Source organism: the organism of the source record quoted next, unplaced genomic scaffold (assembly GCF_019419815.1).
Source record: "Pyrus x bretschneideri cultivar Hongxiangsu unplaced genomic scaffold, Pyrus_bretschneideri_v1 Contig62, whole genome shotgun sequence".
Lineage (NCBI taxonomy): Eukaryota > Viridiplantae > Streptophyta > Magnoliopsida > Rosales > Rosaceae > Pyrus > Pyrus x bretschneideri.
The window spans coordinates 1,257,463-1,269,523 of NW_025999801.1; the positions used below are offsets into that span (position 1 = coordinate 1,257,463).

Genomic DNA, 12,061 nt, shown 5'->3' on the forward strand with positions numbered 1-12,061 from the left:
GAAGCTAAATCAGTTGGGTCTTGCTTTGTTGATCTGAGAAGTCAGAGTCATCTAAGAACATTGACGGTGATGGTGATGAGGATTGGTCACAGATTTCTCAGTTGCTGTCGAGGTACTCAGATCGTACTTTAGATATTCTGAGAAGAATTATGTTCTACTAACTACATATGCTCTTGTGTTGAAGTCTATCAATACTTGTATAAAACTGAAATATTTTTTTTCTTCTTCATGCCATATTTCACTGCTCCATATGCAGCAGCAAAAGGAAATGTGGAATTTTTCTGTTTTATTGTTTTTAATTCTCGTAATGGTAGATTCAAGTACCTTACTATTATTGCTGTATTTCAATACCATAGTATCTAACTTTTGTTATACTTCAATATATAGTTTTTATCAGTTAATACATCAGCCTGTTATGTTATTTTGTCTCAACTGTTTAATATGCAATATACCCGTTGATAGTTTTCTGACATTGAAATTCCATTAGGCACTAAAGTAAATTTGTTTGTTATCCAAAGGGGCCGGCAAAGAACATTGAAATGAATTTGTAAATCATACTTGTAAAAAATCTATGTTGCCATGTTTACTTTGAGATGGAGGGCAGTTCTGGTTTAAAAAATCTTCTACTTGTAGTCATGCTCCGTCAACTTCTCTTGCATGATTTCTTGAAATTTGTTCTACCATGTTGTTCAACTTTTCATTATTGTATGCATTTCCATTTGGGTTACTTGGTCTAACTAATCCTGTCATGTTTTATCTTGTAGAATAGCTACTTTCAGAGACAAATCCATCAACAAATGGCAGAGGAAGACAGAGGTGACCACAGGTGCTGCTGCTATTAAAAGCAAACTGCATGCTTTTAATCAGGTCTGGCCCTACAATTAAAATTGTAACCATGCGTTCCCCTATGAGCGGACTTGTGCCATCCTTTCCAATTGCAGAATATTAGGGAACAAGTTGCTTCTTATATGAGAGATCCAAGCAGAGTGGTTAGGCAGATGCAGATGAGGAAATCAGCAGTTTCTGTATTTGGCGCTGTAAAATATTAACTCTTACATCTAAATTGAAAAATTGAAAATTTCACACTTCCCAAGCTTCTTGAACATGCTCAAAGAGATTTCTTCTTAAATTTTTAAATGGATGTGCAGGTTCCTGAGGAGAAAAATACTGCAAAGGGGGAGGTAATCCTACTGTTCTGCATAGAATTGGTTAACTATAATTCTATTCAAATCTGAGGCTCATCTATAAATTCGTTGCGGTTAAATGTCCCATGGATTTTAATTCTCAAACGAGGTACAAATTCATTGTTTGAGGAAGGATGCATTCTGTTAATTTGATACCATATTTGAACAATATTTTGCATCGTTTGTGGTGTTTACTTCAATTTTCATTTTGGATGGCCCCAATTTTATTTGATGAATTTGTTCCTTTGCTATAAGAATGAATAATGCCACCTGTGATTATTTTAACACTCATCAGCTGTAGCTTTGATTGTATCTTTTAATTAAAAAATTTGTTTATTATTCCTTCACTCTAATAGGAGACACAATCCGAAGCTGGTGCACAAGCTGACGGTGACCCTGAACTTTTGGATGACTCTGAGTTTTACCAGCAGTTACTGAGAGAATTTTTTGAGACAATTGACCCAGCATCTTCTGGTAAAATTATTAGGGCATCTCATACGGAATACATGATTGCATTTGAATGTGATATACTGTTTATCCAAATCTATAAGCGTTTCGGTAAATCAAAACAGAGTCAGATTGCATTTAAAAATTGTGGCTTTTGAAATTGTTTATGATTGTATTCGCCCAAGTGATGCCGGATATCCTTGTTAATCTTCTGTTGCATGAGGTCGTAAGCAATCAGTGGCAGGGAAGAAAAATTTGGTAACGCTAATGCCATAATGTACACAATATTTGATGATGGTGAAGACATTTGAACTTGATATCTAATAGGATAGCAAGGGTCTTTCATATCCCAAGCGGTTAACATGGCTTAGTTATGAACTCCAAGTCTTGTGTTTGAAGGCAGAGAACATCTTGAAGACAAGGTGATAATGTAGAGATGTCTGTATCTAGTAAAATTAAAGACTCATGTAGGGCTTTTTGACTACTGTCGCTTCTTTTTCTGAGAGATGGAGGGCCGAACGATTAGAGTTAGCGTGAGAAAGAAGACGGCAGCAGTGACTAGCCCCCTCCATCCCCCCATGTGGCAGTTATTGCCTCTGGCACTCGCTGCTGCGATTTTGTGATCAAGATCGTTCCGTTGCTCTTCTTCGTCTGAAAAACATACAAATGACAGGAAGTTTTGAGAAAACTAAAATGAAATGAATACGGGCAGACCCCTAAGTGCTTTAATGGAGCATAATTTACCTGAGTCCATGATGAGGGTATTCAACCATTTCGGCCTACAAAAATCAGTATTTTTCATTTCTGCTTCACTGAACCAGTAAAAGTAATAGTGTCCTGATATATGCTCCAGCGGTGACAAATCTCCACCGATGACAAATGGATCATTAGGATCTGGAGTGGTGTTGTGTTGGGTACTCATCTTGTCTTGGTGCTCTTGCACAAGCTCAACCCCGAACTCCTTTACCCAAAATCTATCATAAGGTCTCTTCGTCATTACGGAAACAACCACTTCATCTCCACATTCTAATATTATTGTTTCATTGTCCATTTTCCAGTGGCTCAACCATGTCACATCTTCTCCTCTCCCTCTGTTAACACCGTAGAATCTTGGTCCATAGATCCACTTCAGACCCTTGCTCGTGTTGCTCACTTCAATCCTCATAAATTGATTACGCGAATAAACCCAATTCTCCTCGTTTGCATAGGTAGCAAAGATGTTCAAGCCTAGAATTTTGTGACTTGCAAGAAAAGGCACAATAAAAGAAATTGAGGACTTGGTACTTTTATAGCTGAACCGGCCAGGAACCTCATTCCCAGCAAAAAGTGTGCTGTATATACCTTGTTGATGCAGTCCCTGAGAACATGGCACGGAAACAACTATATTAGGCTACTCTTTCCGATAAGAGCGAGAGAGAGAGAGAGAGAGAGAGAGAGAGAGAGAGAGAGAGAGAGAGAGAGAGAGAGAGAGGCACCTGAACTGGACTCCAAATCCAATCAACATGTTTAAAATTTTGCAAGCCGAAACGTTTCCTCATTTCCAAGTTGTGCAAGCTGTAAAGTTTCATCATTTCCACATCAACTCTGCCAATAGGTTCTAACTTGTGATAGTACTCCCACTCAAGTACATTGTGGTTCTCACCCTTATAGGTCAATGCTCTCAACTCATTGGCTTGATATGTTACAGTTTTTAACGATATGCAACCATCTACATAAAGGTGTCCAATTTTCGGCAAGCCCACAAGTGATTCAAGCCTCTTACATCCCGATAAAGAGAGAGCAAAGAGCCTCCTCAAACCTTTGATGAAAACAGGTAGGCTAGAAATTGGATTATCATCTAAATATAGACATCGCAACAAGGATAGATTACTTAAATCTGTAGGAAAGGCATCATCCGAAAGATTGCACCTACGAAGCATTAACTCTACTAAAGAACATGGCAAATAAGTCAAGATACTCGAACTTGTACCAGGCCGTAATTCACTTAGAATACCATCTGTTTCGAGAACTTTCACAGATTCCATCTTCTTCATCATCTCATCAAGATTTGAGCAACCAGATAAATTGAGTGTTTCAAGTGATTTTAGCATGCACATGTTAGGAAGCATCCTAAGATTCTTGCAATCCTCCATATTCAAGTACACAAGTCTCTCTAGGTTTCCAATGGATTCATGAACATCAAGCAAGCTTTTGCAATCTACAAGAATCAATTCCTCTAGATTGGGGCAGTATGAGAAGTCCATGGTTTGACTAAGGCCATGAGAATGGCTCACATCAAGGATCTTCAATGAAGGAAGAAACTGCAGGAAAAAAAAAATTAAAATAAAGAAAAAAAAAAGAGAAATAATATTTGTGGGAGTTAATTCTAACATATGCAATTAGTCAACGAATCAAAACTTAAAAAAGCAAAAGAAGGAAAATGAATTGAGATGCGTAGAGTAACATACTTTTGTTCCTTTGTAGACTTGTGTCAAGCTACTATATTGCATTTCAAGAACAATTAGGCACTCTAAAGGAAAATCAATGGGTATAGAATCCAAAGGAAATTCAGGCCAACACAACCATCTTAATCCTGTAGGGAAATTTGCGTAACATCCCTCTAGCCGTACACGTCTAAGATGGAGTAGTTGTAATTTGTGCATCCTTTCAAATGCATTGGTTTCAAAGACTGTCTCATTTGTGTTTATTGGACTGTTTGCAGGATGCCAATGCATGTCCAGGACAAGACCTTGGATTGTTTGTGTACCCTAAAGAAAAAAAGGGAACAACATTAATATGGATAATTTTCACAACAAGAGAAAAACATATATATATATATATATATATATATCTATATCTAAAAGGCATGTTTCTACGTACAGTCTTTTCCCTCAGTACTTGGAAGGAATCCTTACGACGCCAAAGTCTACTACGTTTCTCAGGCTCTTCTGATTCTAGGCGAACTATTTCTCTTCCCATATCACGAATCAGATCGTGCATGTTCACCTTGTCGTGTTTATCAATTTTCACCAAGCATCTATCAATGAGATTTTGAATGCCAACAGTTGTATAGAAATCACATCCATCTAGTATTCTAACAATGTATTTTTTGTCCCTTCCTATTAGGAAACAAGCAATGTGGAGGAATAATTTCTGGTCCTGGTCATCTTGTAAATTGTCATAGCTTATTCTTAGTTTATTCATGATTTCGCCATTAGGAATAACTTCTAGCTTCTCCAATGTACTTTCCCACACACCCATACTTTCACCTAACAGAGAAGAACCCAAAACTTGAAGAGCTAATGGAAGTCCTCCAGTATGCCGCACTAGCTTTTTTGAATATTCCATGTAACCTTTAGGGGGATGGTCCTGGCCAAACGCATGCCAGCTTAAGAGCTCCAACGATTCATCGTAATCCAAAGTTTCAACTCCGTGGACCTTAGTAACTTGATGTGCCTTTAGCAACCTTTCACGCCTTGTTGTTATGATTATTTTACTTCCGGGATAAAACCGATCTTTCATCAGTAGTACTGCATCTAATTGCTCCTTATGGTCTACATCATCAAGAACAAGAAGAACTCTTCTAGAGCTTATGGCTCTTACAATCTTAATTATTCCTTCACTGACGTTGTGCACTTTCTCCTCCTTCCCCTTCAAAATATCGTAAAGAAGTTGCATTTGAATTTGAACTAACCTGTTCGGTTGACTTGCTGTTTCTCTGATATTTTCAACAAAGCTGCTCCCTTCAAAACTTGCAAAATTTGAATTGTAAACATATTTAGCAATTGTTGTCTTCCCTATTCCAGACATCCCATGCACAACAACTATACCGACATCAGTTGATCCATCTTGTAACCATAAATTGATGTGTTTGACTCGAGATTGGATTCCAATCAAGTTGGATTCAACAGCCAAGGGTGTGCGAATTAGCTTGTCACCAATCACCTTAACAATTTTTGTGATAAACTTTGACTCGTACCTACGAATTTGCAAAAAAATGAAATATAAATCAAACATGTTGTCTACCTAAGAAAGTTACAAAGGTAACAACCGGAAGGATGCTAAACTTACACATTATTTTGACAGCACAACTTGATTAGCTAAAAATAAAAATGAAACTTTGTTGACAACATGAAACAAGGGAAAACGAAATTATGAAAGTTATTATATGCACTTTTGGTAAAAGAATTATTGTATACACAGAGGATTCGAACTAAGAGGGGATTCGAACTCGACACCTGTAGAACACATGGGTTTAGAGAGATAAGAACAAATTGTTCAGAAAAAGGAAGGCAAAGCAAATTTTTGGTTAAAAATAAATTAACCTTCCAATATTGACGCTAGAAAGATAAAAGAGGGCAAATGAAAGTTACCCATCAGCTTGATTTGATAAGACCATCCCTGCTAGATCAGCAAGCTCTGCAAGTGCCTCCCTCCATCCCCGCACCTTATTCGGCGACTGATTTTTCTCGTGTCTTGCAAATGATTTTCCGATGCTTCCCGTCTGCTTCCTCGCATGGGATGGATCGACATCGTAGAAGACTGGTAATACTACATGGTCCGAGGTAGTCCTTTTGCGTTCAAGGATCATGACAAGCTCATCAAGGCACCATCTGGATGACGCGTAATCTTTCGAAAACACGACAACAGACGTTCGTGATTGCAGGATTGCTTTCTGTAGTCCTGGCTTGATGTCTTCTCCTCTCTCAAGTTCGTCGTCATCTCGGAAGGTGAGAAATCCTGCGTTGTTCAAGGCTGTGTAGAGGTGGTCGGTAAAAGTCCTGCGAGTGTCTTCGCCTCTGAAACTCAAGAAAACATCGTAACGGTAACCCCAATGAGTGTTGGAATCAGACGATGATCCTTGAGCTGCTCTCACAAGCGCCATAGTTTACGATCGATGAACAAACAAAAAACAAAATAATGCTATGGTTTCTGTGGGTCGAGAGGTAGAAGAAGAGGGTGAGATTGAGAGAGCTGAGAGCGGGATGGAGATGGATCCATTTTTTGTTTTTTTTTTTATAATCTTTTTCAGAGTTAACAGTGTTAAACTAGAGTTAGTAGCTGACCGGTGTCAAACTCTAAGAATGGCCACAGGGAGGTCACAGAGGCTTTTCGGTGCAGAAAATTCCAACTCCTAATTAGTTGGGTCATTCCCATCTACTTCCCGGAAAAATTGCAAATGAAAACGCGTCTGAACTTTTTGTAATTGACCCGTTTTAGTTAAAGCAAAATTAGTTGGGTCGTGTTAGTCAAAGCGATTATTATTAATTGTGGGGTTTTAGTCAAGCAACGCGTCTTAAAGCAATTCTAATAGAATTATCAAAAAATAAATGTCAAATATTAATTTGATGATTGATGTGGTAATGTTATATTTTTCCTTTTATTTTTTCTAATCGATATGATTTTTTGTTATAAATGATATTTTTATAACTCATTTTAAAAAGAAACCAATTAAAATAAATTTTCAAGATCTAGAATTGGTGAATTAATGGATTCACACAATAAAATAATTAAAAATTATTTGACATCACTTTTTCTCATACGTTAAATTTGACATATGAAAACTCATATGTCAATCCACATAGGATTGACATATCGTTTGAAGTTTGCTCCTACCTTTAAATTTGATTACATGATATTCTACTTAAGATTTGGCATCTTCTTTGGAGATGATTTTATCTTTTTGTATAATTGAAGACAGAGACCCAATACAACTTAATCATCCTTGACCAAAAAAAACAAGGGACAGACCCAATACAACTTAATTATTTGTGTTGTTTTTTATCCACTGCTTACTAAAAAAAAATGTAAATTAGAACTGATTTATTCATATTAGGGAAAAAAAAATCAAATACAGTTGTGGAGCAAAATATAATAAAGAAAACTTTGGAACTAACAAGTAAACTTTTACTCGTAAGAGACTAGAATGCTCTCATCAAATGGTGTGAGGTTCACATCTGTTATACATGCAATTCAACCATAAAGAAGACCTAAGCTGCTTATTGCTACTTCTTCAAGCTCTCATGTCCATGATAGTAAAATAAGCCAAAGATATTAAAGATATGATTAATAATGAAATCATATCTTTAAAGCTTTCTTCATTGAAGACAACTCAATCAAGTCAAAATTACAATAAATCCAATCAAGTATTCTATAAGACAATTCCAAGATATTATTTAATAAAAATATTTTTGGGATAATTTTTTCCTACACTCAACTTGGCCAACTAGACGTCAACACATAGCATGAGAATTTTGTCACATATGGTCGGCTATTTCCCTATAAATACCCTATTGTACACCAAATTCTGATGAGCTTTTGTTGCGGAATAAAGCTGTAAACTCTCTTCTTCTTCTTCTTCTTCTTTTTTTCCCCCCAGAAGTAACTAACTTGAGGACAAGATCGACCTGGTGGGACCAATGTCACTTGCTACTGGGACAGAGGCATGATGATCATAGCGACCGACTACTTCACCAAATGTGATGAAGCTAACTTCGTGGCAACAACTACCCAGACGGACATTCCATCATCTGCTAAATACGAATCTCGCATTCCATCATCACCACCTAAACCTCATTCAAGCTTATCCGAGCAGTTTGAAGTCTCAAGAAATCGCTGAACAAGTCCTCACAAGCTAAGTACTATTTCAATTGCTTTGCATTGTTGTTTTGCTCAATAGCACTCACAATGACTTCCATGATCTCCAGTGTGAGAGGGTAAACTAATCACCAATGAGTGTCGAAATTAGAGGAGGTTCCTTGAGCTGCTCTCACAAGAGCCATTGATTACGATCGATAAACTAACAAAAAACTGCTACCTGAGAAAAATTTAAATCTTTAACTGGGTCATTCGTTCCATCTTTTTAGACCATATTTTGTAAACTAAATGATGTGATGGATGATGGTTAGATTCCATTTTTAATGATTAGTAGAAAGAATCAAACCATCAACCGCCACATCATGTGGTTTACAAATATGGTCTCAAAAGATGGTCGCCCTAGCATCACCAAAAAAAAGTTTACGAACAAGTTTCACAAAAAAAAAAAAAATGAGGTAAAGTTGTGACTCGCCACACACATTATTAGTTGGCTCATTAAGAGTAATTCCACCGGTTTAGGGAGGGCAAGGGTAAGGCATTTAACTTCCCTTACTATTCACTCTGAATAGTACTTGCCATTGTGCACTTCCACCTGTTAGATAAGGGCAAAGACAAGCGCAAGGTGATTGATATTCACAAAGCAAATCTTGGTTTTCGTTTTCCTTGTGACGAGCTGGGAAAAGGGGGACATGCCAAGTATCCGCTTGGGAACATGTCTTCTTAGGGTTATTGTGGATGTATAATGCAATTTCATTAGTAATATCCCATTTTAGCTGAAAAATGCAATCAGATGTTAACTGTCATGTTCACCTTAGAATTCCAATTAGATTTTCAACCACTCTCGTCATGCTATGTGTCATTATCCAATACTAATATCCGCTCATATTTTTTTATCAGATTCTTGACCATTTTTATAGTGCAACGTGTCCTTTGTCCAATCTTCTGGTTTCCTCATATTTCTCTGTAAAAACCCTTCAAACCACCACATATACTCACACCAAGCCTCCTTCATTCTCCCTACTCATCTTAACCAACCCTCAAGCAAAATAACGTCTTTGCCAATCGACCAAATTGCCTTCTCATTCATGTTTTTGTTAAATAAAAATGATTTGGAAAGTGGAAACCAATATAGACGGTCATCGTAAAAATAATTATTGAGTTGTGATGTCGATATGAAGAAGATGGTTGGGTTTTTATAGAATAACGAAAAAAAATCCTAATTTTTTCAATTTTTAATTGTTTTGTCATTGGATTAATCTTGACCGTTGATTTTACATTCATCTAAAATCCGACTCACCTGAAAATGCCATGCGACACAAATGCAACTTCTTTTAAAAAAAATTACCATTGGAAATCCAACGTCTAGAACATTCAACGGTTAGAATCCAACGACTCATAGCTTGCCACATCATGAAGCTGTTGGTGGTGATTGTTAGACTGTGGCGGGCCGAAGACAGCTAAAGTTATCGGGCCATTGGCAGAGTTCACGTGTACTTTGCATACACCAAACACACAAAAAATTAAACCACGTGGTTGACGTCATGCTGATGTCAGCCTTGCCCACTAGGCGGGCTTTACATGGCCAACCACTTACCGACATGTTAGATTGTTGCAACGAGCCACACGATAGCAAAAGTTAATAGTTCACTGGCCAAGTTCACGCATGCATTGCACATGGCAGATGAAAAATAAATAAAAAAATAAATCACGTGGCTGATGTATGTTGACATTAGCCTTGCCAAATGGCGCAAGGGCGCGGGCTTAAGACACCTGAAGTTGTCAAGCCACTGACAGAATTCACGTGTAAATTGCTTACGCCAAATAAAAAAAAAAAAACCACATGGTTGACGTCATGCTGATGTCAGCCTTGCCCACTGGGCGAGCTTCACATGACCCATAATTTACCATTGTGTTGAATTGTTGTAACGAGCCACACGATAGCAGAGTTGTCGGTCTACTCGCCAAGTTCACGCAGCATTGCATGCGCTAGACACACACAAAAAAAAAATTAAAAAATAAAATAAAATTAAACCACACGGCTGACGTATACATTAGCCTTACCAAATGGTGCAAGGGCGGGCATAAGTTACACGGGAGTTTCGGTAGTCTTCACATGTCCCACCACTTACCCTCTTCTTTTAGGCCAATTGTAGTAATTTTTTGGGTTTGGCGGGGCAACTTTAGGGCCCTTACCCTTACCTTCAACCAACGAGTAGACTTGCTCTAAAGTTTTTTAAGTTTTAATGTGAGCAAGTCCACTCGTTGCTGGAAGGTAAGGCCAAGGGCCTTAAAGTTTCCCTCTAAACCAAAAAAATGCTCCAACGGGCTTAAAAGAAGATGGTAAGTGGTAGGCCATGTGAAGGCTGCCTAAACGCTTGAGCAATTTATGTCCGACCTTGCGACTTCTGGCATAGCTAATGTCAACATACGCCAGCCACATGGTTTTATTTTTTTGTGTGTGGAGCATGCAATGCACGCATGAAGTTAGCAAGTGGGTCAACAACTTCTACTATCGTGGGGCTCGCTGCAACAATCCAATAACCACCATCAACGACTCTATGATGTGGCAATTTATGAGTTGTTCAATTTCCAACAGTCAATGATCTAGACCATTTGTAATAGAGATAAGGTACACTTATGAGCCAAGCTTTAACAAACAAGTCGAGTTTGAACCAAATTCGAGCTATCTGATAAAAAGATATGAGCAGTTCACTAGCTTTATGAGTTAAACATAGCAAAGCTCTTATTTTATTAACGAGTCCATTATTTTGTTTGATTTCAACTCATTTCATTGAAAATCGAGCTTAGATGAGCAAAAAAAAGCCGATTCGAATTGTTTCGAGCATATTAAAGCCCTACATGTGGTGCTCACTTTATGAAAATTGTGGTGTTTTGTTTTGAATGCGAGAACGATTAACAAGAAACAAGGGTGCTAGGTCAATTTCATTCCAAATCCACAAACAAATGACATATGGCCATAATTGAGGGATTGGAGGATATTAGAGGGAAACTGTTATAAAATTGGCTTGGGTTACATTTGCCACTCTATCACCACTATTTTAGGTATTTTAGGTAAGTCTCTATTATATTTTAAGAAGTGTTGGGTTTGAATTAGCCGCACAATGAGTCAAATAGCATAATTTAGTATTGAATTAGCCATTTACATGAGGCGAATATAAAATCTAACACTTATTGAATCAAGAGATTTACTACTAGATTGTGGTCGCATATAAGTCGCCCTTATTAAGTGTGCAACAATGTGCAAATCAAATGAGACAGGCCTGGCTCACTCTAATATTGGCCTAACTGGCCCATGAAGCCCATTTCAAAATGTCTTTTGATCGAAGGAGGAAATAATCGATAGATTTGGGGAGTGAGGATCCTCACTAGATCCTCTTGGTGATGATCTCGAGAATCCTCAAATCACATTTGTTCATCGTATATTGTGCGGTCAGAAATCATTGTAATTTTTTTTTTCAAGCTTTACAACTCAAAAAAGGCATATACAAACTCAACAACGCCTTCCACACTCTTGCTCAAAAGTGTGGAAGCAGAATCGTATAATATGGTTCAACAAACCTTCAATAGCTATAACATGTAGATTGTCTTTTACACTCTTGCTCACGAGTGTGGAAGCAGAATCGTATTATATGGTTCAACAAACCTTCAACAGCTACAACATGTAGATTGTCTTCTACACTCTTGCTCAAGAGTGTGGAAGCAAAATCATATTATATGGTTTAACAAACCTCCAACAACTACAACATGTAGAATGCCTTCCACACTCTTGCTCAAGAGTGGGGAACCAAAATCTATATATGTGGTCTCTCCCACATTTTCTCGTCCATAGTTCA

At 37.6% G+C, this 12,061-nt stretch overlaps 2 pseudogenes; both read right to left on the bottom strand.

Annotated features, from left to right (window-relative positions):
• Positions 1-12,061, bottom strand: part of LOC103946133 — a 46,754-nt pseudogene that overhangs the window by 10,399 nt on the left and 24,294 nt on the right.
• LOC108867162 lies at positions 4,314-6,706 on the bottom strand (annotated as a pseudogene).